Here is a 9,113-nt window from a genome sequence, read left to right as displayed (position 1 = left end):
AGAGTTTGAAGGGTTTCTCTTCAAACTAGTCCATAGACTTAAGAGACTAAAATAGAAACTTCCAAAAATTTTCCAGTTTGCCAAAATGAGCATGAAAAGTGAAGAATCAAACCTGAGTGACCTGCTCCAACCATTTTTGGGGGAGCGACTACGACTCTGTCCTGTCCATTCATCAAGACCAGGAGACATATTCATGCTATAACTTCCATCTCCATCCCATGCGACAGTGGCTTCCAAATTCCTGTTTCTGCCTTTACTGAAGCTACCATCCCTGAGTGAAACACTGCTTCTGGGTAAAGGTTCCAAATCATGCTTCGCCTCTAGCAAATCATTCTCCAGATCAGACCACTTTGAACGATTACTACCAGCAACCTCCGTAGAGAGCCATCTACATTCTGAGTCTTCCTCATGAAATGACATACCTGCTTTTCCAGGCCAACAATCAACTGGTACATTTTCATCTTCAAATTGATCCTCTTCTCTCAAATCCCACTTAGAACCACGTTTTCTGCTGCTTCCACTCATTGCCCAAGACAAAAGCCTTACCACGTTTTTTCAGTTGAATTATAAATAATCTGGATCAAGAGAAAATAAATAAATCTATCTCAATAGCATAAAATCTATCTTGAATTCTCCACTTTATTTTCCTTGCAAGGTCTACTGTAGTGTCTTAATAATTTGAAATGTTCCACAGATATTATTTTCTCCCCATTCAAATTCATCATGCAACAATTGGATTCAATCAGAATAAAAACCTCAGATAATTAATAGAAAAACTTAATGTTTATTTAATCTAAATTTTTTTAAAATCTTATTAACTTAGAAGACTGTCCTAGGATCATGAAAGAGACACAATCAAAGTACATAATCATTTTCCATAGATCAGATGTCACGAACATACTTTTGGTCAGCATCATGGAACCTACTAGACCAAATATCTTACAGCAATTTATTTGATCACCATATAAGACAAAGTATGATTATAGTGTAGACAATGAAATTTTACAAAAAGAAAAGGAGAAAGGAGCATGAGTTTTGGCTACCTGGAATCACAAAGCTGCATTCACATTGCCAAACCCAAATTTGGGGTGGAATAAGAAGACAAAAATGAATCTATAGGAATGGTAGACATATTCTAATACAGCATAACAACGCACGACATCGACTAAAAGCCCCCCCCCCCCCCCCCTCCCTCTCTCTCTCTCTCCCTCCCCCCACCTAGAACTTATAAGGGGAGGAGATTTTTAGTTGAGCTAGAGCTCATTGGCACAAGCCTGAGCATGGAAATCAACAACAAAAAGAGCCCCATCAATAATACATCTTATTAGAAAAGAGAAAGTGATCAAAGAAACAAATTATGAAAAATAAAATAAGATCACAGTACATCTAAGGCACCACAGCAGTATTCCATAAACATCTAAAATATCTTTCTTGCTTGCTTCTTTTTTCATAAGTAATGGTATTTTATTAAGCAATAGAATACTCGTGCACACGATAGTGAACACAAAGTAGAGTAAAAGAGTTACAAAAAAATTATGCATAAAAATACAGTGATTCTTTGATGTCTAAAAAGGAAATTGCTAATTTTAAGACCCCAAGCACAATACTAATTAAACAATGATTCCAACTGAGTCATTGAGCTTTCTGCATCTTCAAAAGTGCCGCTATTTTGTTCCCTCCACAATGTCCACATCAAACATAAAGGGACAAGGTTCCAAATTTTTTGTGAAACAACATATAAAATATCCTCAGAAGCTTAGCCAAATTATTACCAATCAGCATTGCAGTTTGATCATGTAAATATTAGTGGACCACCAAGATGAAGTGGTGAACACTACGATAGATTGCATTTGATTCAGGGATATTAGAGACCAAAGGAATATATTATTTGTGACCAAAAAAAAACCAGCAGCAGAGAAAAAAAATACACCCAATAGTCTCGTACTATTCATTAAACAACATACAAAATTTCTTTCAGAAGTCTAGTCAAATTATTTCTTGACCAGCTTTGCAGTTTGACCATATAGAAATTGGACCACCACCAAGATGAAATGGTGAACACTATAACAAATTACATTTTAATTCAAGGAAAGTAAAGACAAATCGGATATGATTATCGTGATATGAAAATAGAAACGCAGTTGAGGCTGCAGAACAAGATACACCCACTAGCAGTCTCCCATGTCCCACAACAATGATGTGGTTGATATCTTTGGCAGCTCAATAAGAATACTTCAATCAGTTAAGTTCATCCAGGGTAATAATGAGGAAATCTGAGCCAAGCAGACAACTATTCCACTAAACTCAAGAGTATTGATGCTCATTATTAAATATTTTCATATTTGATTGTTCTTGTTCTTTGAAATGATGAAATGGGAGGAGAAATTCCAATCAATTAGCAATACTATAAATCAGACAACCCAGAAAACTGCGTAAAATATAAATCACAATCCCCACCCCCACCCCTCCAAAAAAAAAAACCACAAAAAAAAAAAAAAAAAAAAAAAAAAGTTCCAGGTTTTTAAAAATTAAAATTTGAGCTAAGTTTCCAAAATGCAAATGATCATAAAACAAAATGAGGCACAGAAGAGGTAACAAGCAAGCTGGCAACTGATAGTCAGATGTTCTTCTACCTTATCAGTCAATAAGTCAATGGTTTCCCTGACATAATTCATTAAATTATTTTATTTTTTGTTTACAAATTACTGGCTTCCAACCAATAATATTGTAAATCACAAATTTCAGTAGGTTATATTATACATCTTTGCTTAAAAAATTTTAAATACAGTTATACCATATGGTTCTCCATTTCTTTGTCTTTTGCCATCAGTTACCTTGCAATACCAAAAAGGAAATTCTTTCAATGGCTAGGCTAATTCAAATCTAACCGACCAGAGATCAAGCCAGGATGGCTAAGGCCCAGCCTTAAATTATCCATAAACATCCGAACCAAGCCCAAACATCAAATTATTTGAGGATCCTTTGCAGTCTTAATGAAAGACAAGGGAATATGTGGGGTATCCTGATACCTCAAAAAGATGTCCAAAGTAATTTTCCCACAACCACAAGCTTAGCTTCCTATCCAGGAGAAGGATTTATATGTGAAAATTTGATATCGATGCAAGTTCATTACACAAATTCCTCCACTACTTGCACAATCTCCATATTCAAACATTACATATAAATTAGGATCTCTAGAAATTTGACACATCAATAACTTCCTTAGAAATCAGATTTTCAATTGGGCACAATATTATTAGGGACTTTCTCATCAGGACTACATACAAATATCCATGTATGCTCTGTGAGTCTGTGAATGATATTCATGTTAAATCTCCTAAAGGCCTCCCCAACACTTGCATCCCTCCACCAGGTTTCAAATGAGTGAATTATCTTTAGAAAATGTCCACCATCAACCAAACTAGCAGTCATCGAAATCTTTTACTTACAAAAAGGAATTCTAGCTTTTTTTGGCCAGAAGCTGCGAATTTCAAAATTTGATTTGATTGACTCAGATTTAGAAAAAGGCATTTTCCAAATCATAGATCATGCCTAAAATATTAGGTCAAACATCTTATTTTGAGAACTCAATTAAAAAGCCATAATTTTTGTTAAACAAGTGGACAATTTAAGGTTCCCAAACTAAAGGGTTCTCCTAAAGGACCATCTTTATACAAGGACTTCTCAAAGTGCATGAAATATACTTGGTTTACTCCTCAGGGGTGGGTCCAAAGGGCCCTACCTTGGTGAGGTTCCACGTCATCAAAAAATAAATAAATAAATAAATACACTATGCCTGCCATCAATCCCACTAGCTACCTGACAGTTAATTAGTACTCTTAAATGCATCAATTTGCATTCAGACCAAAACAGAATTTTTGTAAACACCATGGAAGTGGTGAAAATTTTTTTAAACATACTAAGACTATTTAGACCTATAAACTTTGTTTGTAAGTAAAGAGAAATGTTTCACAAGATTAATTCAATATGCTTGAAGCCTATCAACATATATTTTAGCAACCACAGGAAAATACGCACAAAGCTTGAATAAAATGATATTCACATATCTAATTCCTGCAACAAAAACAAAAAAGACTCCTCTTTACAAATTATATTTTTTTCTGATAAATTTAACATTACAAATTACATTCAAAACCCAGCAATCTGTTTAAAAACCCAGCAAATTACATTCAAAGGCAAAGAAAAACCTATATGTTACAATATCAACAACTGTTGGACTATGGTCTATGCTTCATAATCAAAGAAGATAAAGGAACTTATTTTCCGCATATTTGGTGTCAAACATCACTCTTTCCTGTCTAAAACTCATATGAAGGTTTGGCCATGTATCCAAATCTTCTTTCCCAAAGACTCCTAATTTCTCAGCAATGCCACCAAGCACCAAAAGCTGACTTTTAGATATAGCATTTGACTTTAGACCTACTACTCCTTCAAGTTTAGGTAGCAACAAAAGTTTCTCATCTCTCATATGAGATAACTTCTACAGAAAAGCAGAGGATATTCTCAATTAACATCTCCAAACCAGCACACTCTGAAATACATGACTTTTACAGGAACTTGGTAGACTCTCAACCATGGATATATTTTTTATCTGTGGAGAACTGCATCATGTCCTACAGGACTATTCTTAAATGTCCAAACATTTTCATATAAATTCTGAACTCTTGATAGTTAATGTGGAAAAATGAATCAAATCCCTCTTTCAATTAACATACAATCACTCTTAAAGGATAAAGTCTGCAATGCTTTAGCATGTATTTTTGCTCCAAGCTTTTTCCACTCCATCACAGTGTTGATGTACTTTTGAGCATCAATAACTTCAATAAGAACTACTTTGAAGGTTGATGTATTCTTTTCCCAGTTTTTTAACCATAGAACAGGTTTTATGAAGCTATCTCAAAAGCTTTTGGAAACTCTCCACTAAAACAACATGAAAAACATCCATTAATATGTGGATTTGTGCAAATATCCACGTTGCACTTGTGGAAGGATAAATATCACTGCAAATATCAATGCATCAATTCTTTCAAATGCACTTGGTAATCCCTCCACGCACTTGAAAATACTGCAGAAAAATTGTATATGATATTAGCACTCAGCTTGATGGACTCGTATTGAGAGGCATAGAACTAAAGTACAAATGAGACTACCTATCCTAGTACTTAGTCTTTTGGTGTCTAAGCAAACCACCTGATCACATAGACGAGAGATTAAAGACTCAAGCAAAGTGTTGACAAGTATACTTATTCCTATTAGAATGTTCCATATTCCAATAACGGCCAACAACCTATAAAATATTAGAAAACCATCTATATATTTTTGTATGACAGGTAAAACCAACTCACACCCACACAGGATTGAACCCGTGACCTCACCATCTACTCCTTGTTCAAGAGGGAGGAGATGCCATCTGATTCATGAACCATGGCGAAACCATCATAATTTTATAAATTAACTGCACACAAAGCAAGCAGAAGTGTAAAGAACCACTTCCAAACTACAAGCTAGTAATCAGACATGCTCCATGCAATCTTGAATGACTATTTAACACTCATTATTCCACAACAAAGCACTGTTAACGACATCATCTGCCATGGTTTTGTGAAAAAATAGAACTATTACCCTTTGTACTAGACCAAGGGAGGGAGAAACTCGTGTTACCATGAGAGAGAAAACTCCATGAACAGGAGAGTTATTCGGAAGTTTTAAAATAAAATAATAGAAATAAATGGAAGGTAAGTAATCTTATTTGAGAGTAACATAAAAAGAAAAGAATTGAATCATTTAATCATAATTTACAATTAAAACTTTGCTTTAAAATAAAGGCTGAATATATAAGGGCATTTTAGTATTTTTAGTGAAAATTTTATGAAACCTCATTTCATTCCCTTTGATTCCCTCCAATTTTGGGAAGAATGAAATTTTAAGATTTTAAAGGAATAGAGGTGAATGAACGTTCACTCTTACCCATACATTTCCTCCCACTTAGTATTTGTTTGGATAGTGTTGAAAAGCATTGCGTCTGAGTCTACGTATTCTTTTTTTTTTTTTTTAAGTGAGAAGCACGTTTCTATGGCTTCTATGCTTTTCCAGTGAGTCCCATGCACTGTTCACAAGACTCACAAACCCCTTTTTTCAGCAAAATTTTCATTAAAAATGAGTCTCATGATATTATTCACACATTTAAAATTATTTTGCTACAGTATTTTCAGTTTTCAGCAATAAGCGGTATCCAAACACACCCTTAGTGTGCGTTTGGCTCCAACTTAAAAAACCTACTTATTTTACTATTCAGCTTATTTTTACTACTATTCATGGGTCTTATTACACTTTTTGGTACTATTCATAGGTCTTACCGTACTATTTCAGCTAACTTTTACCTTTATCTACAATATTTTCAACAAAAAATTTTCAGTTTCAGCAAAATAAGTGAACCCCAAATAGACCTTAAGGGTAAAAGCTAGCTAAAATAGTATAGTAAAACCCATGAATAGTACCAAAAAGTGCAGTGGGACCCATGAATAGTAGCAAAAATAAGCTAAATAGTAAAATAAGTTGGTGAAAATAATATTTGTCAAATGGATACTTAAACTTCCAAATAAGGGAATGAATTTTCCATTCCCTTTGTTAAAACTTGAAAACAAGGGAAATGGAGGAATTTTTTTTTTTTTTAATTTCCGTTCAATTCCTTTCCCTCCTCCCAAACAAGGACTTAAAGAAATTCAACCAAGGTTGATGACTCTCATGGAGGTCTTTCCAAGATGGTGGTGGTGGTTCTTTCCTTAGATGCATCCATCTAAAGCCCTAGACTTTGATGGTATGTCTATTTTCTCTTTTTTTTTTTTTAAAAAAAACCTTGATATATTGTGCATAATGATACAATGAAAGCTTTGTTGTTATGTGTCAATGGAGGTTAGGATTTAAGAAAGATTAATTTAACCCATATTATTGCATTGATTTCAAAAGTTAAAACACCTTAAAGAATGACTAACTATTACCCTATTAATTTGTGTAATGTTATATACCAACTTGTTGCAAAGGTGTTGGAAAATATGTTGAAAATTTTTTGTTATATCTGTGAGTGGTCCAGTAGGGCCCCCATCAATTTAAATGTGGCCTTCCAAAATAGATCATCGTGAAACAATTTGGGTTGTCCAATGTTGGGCCATCCTATGGACGCTTGGCCCCTCTCAATTCTTCTTTTTCTAGTTTCACACATTGGGGGCTTGGCAATGTGACTCTATGTATGCATGTGTTTCTAGGGTGAGGTGTGTGTAAGTCTTTTTTCTTATTTTTGTTTTAAGGAGTCTCCACCAACCATTGGTTTTGTATTAGGTGTGATTGGTTACCTATTTGTCTAATTCTTTTTAGTTACCTAATTAACTAAAAACCGATTCGGGGAAAATTAATTAATTAAGATAAACCAAAGTCTCAAACCAAAGATTCTTGGACTTGGAGGTTTAGTTACAGGTGGTGAAGGTGTTAGGCTTCCCACATCACCTATCCAAAGGATAGTACTTTAATTTAATTTTAATTCCAACGTTAACATTTTAGAGGAAACAAATTAAATACTTGGCATTTGATTTTTTGAAAAGGTTTTGTACAAACAACACGCACACACACATATACCATGTGAATATTTTATTCACATATAAAATATCATGTGAATATTTATTGCACAAATGTATGCAATCAAAACATGTAAGTAATATATAAATAACATGTGAAAGATTTTGCTACTTTGCAAAATAATACATATAGTTTAACATGTGAGTATTTATTTATTATGTATCTAAGATGTGAATATGTACATAAAATAAAAAGATGAGAGAGGAAAAATGTCACCTTTAGCACTATATTCTACAAACTCTCATTCTCATGCACAAACACAATGAACCAAGACATTAGTGCGAAGGGGAGGATGATATAGGTTAGCTTGATAGGGATCTATTGGTTCAATGGAAATGAACCATAGATACAAACCTCAAAAAAATGTGCAATTCCAAAAGGTTCAAAATAATGCACATAAAAAGACCCTTAAATTTTACTTTTGGAAAGATGAGCTTTTTATTTTGGAGAACCTCATGACTTCAAACTTGGGGAAGTGAACACATAAAGAATTTGTTAATTTTAAGAAGGTGAATTTTGGGAAGTGAAAGCATTTTTATGAACAAGACCTTAAAGAAAACAAACTTTTAAGATTAAAAACCTTTTTGGAAACTTGCCTTTTTTAAGAAGAAAAATTCTCAAGCCTTTTAGAAAGAACGTACCCAAAACTAGATTTTATACCATCTGGAAGATAGTTTGCTTTTTGAAAAGGGTTTTTATGAAATAAAGTATAAGATTAAAAACCATTGGTAAAGGAAGAACAAGCTCATTTTGGGAAAAGAATTTGTTGAAACCCAAATTGGTACCAAAGTCATTTAATAAAAAGAGCTTATTTTTTTATTTTTTATGAAAGGGTTTCCATGGTTTCAATGAAAAGGCGAAAATGCACTTTTAGTCCTTACATTTTGGGTTAATTCCCATTTTGGTCCCAAAATTGAATTTGTTACTAATGTCATCCCTAAAAAAAGAAAATCAATTTTATTTTGGTCCTTGCTATCAACCTACTAACAAAAACCTCCTATGTGACAGATGAAAGCACTTACTTGCTGACATGTCACTGACGTGGCTATTAAAATGTTATTAAAAAAAATTTATTTGGCATTCTTAAATGCCACATCAAATTTAAATTAATAAAAAATTAAAAAATAATTTAATTCCTCAATTTTAATTTTAACTAAAAAAATAAAAACAAAAAAAAATTTACTTTTATTTAGTTTTAAACCTTTTTTTTTTTTTTTTGAAGAATTTTGAGTTAGGATTTTTCATCTTTTTTGTGGTATGGATCTAGAGAATGAAAATTTTGAAAGTATCCCATCACCTCCACAAAAACAAATAAACTTTTTTTTCTTTTCAAACAAGCTCTCTCTTGGTTCAAGCTCTCTCATCTTCTAGGTTCAAGCCACTGCCACTACCACCGCCTCCGCCTTTGACGCCTGGAACCCCAGATCATGAGCTGAACATGGAAGATGCCACAAATGGCTGAA

At 33.5% G+C, this 9,113-nt stretch overlaps 2 long non-coding RNA genes across 2 annotated transcripts; both read right to left on the bottom strand.

Moving 5' to 3' along the window:
* Window positions 1–227: 227 nt before the first annotated feature.
* LOC136071585 (uncharacterized) lies at window positions 228–1,152 on the bottom strand. Its single transcript, XR_010632887.1, has 2 exons — window positions 1,044–1,152; window positions 228–575 (listed from the first exon to the last, which is right to left on the bottom strand). It is a non-coding gene; the product is annotated as an uncharacterized LOC136071585 (long non-coding RNA).
* A 2,930-nt stretch (window positions 1,153–4,082) lies between these two features.
* Window positions 4,083–5,584, bottom strand: LOC136071584 (uncharacterized). Its single transcript, XR_010632886.1, has 2 exons — window positions 5,397–5,584; window positions 4,083–5,086 (listed from the first exon to the last, which is right to left on the bottom strand). It is a non-coding gene; the product is annotated as an uncharacterized LOC136071584 (long non-coding RNA).
* Window positions 5,585–9,113: the final 3,529 nt, after the last annotated feature.

This window comes from Quercus suber, unplaced genomic scaffold (genome assembly GCF_002906115.3).
Source record: "Quercus suber isolate HL8 unplaced genomic scaffold, Cork oak 2.0 scaffold_327, whole genome shotgun sequence".
Classification (NCBI taxonomy): Eukaryota; Viridiplantae; Streptophyta; class Magnoliopsida; order Fagales; family Fagaceae; genus Quercus; species Quercus suber.
Note: the sequence above shows the minus strand (reverse complement) of the source record. Positions and strands in the feature narration are given on the sequence as shown.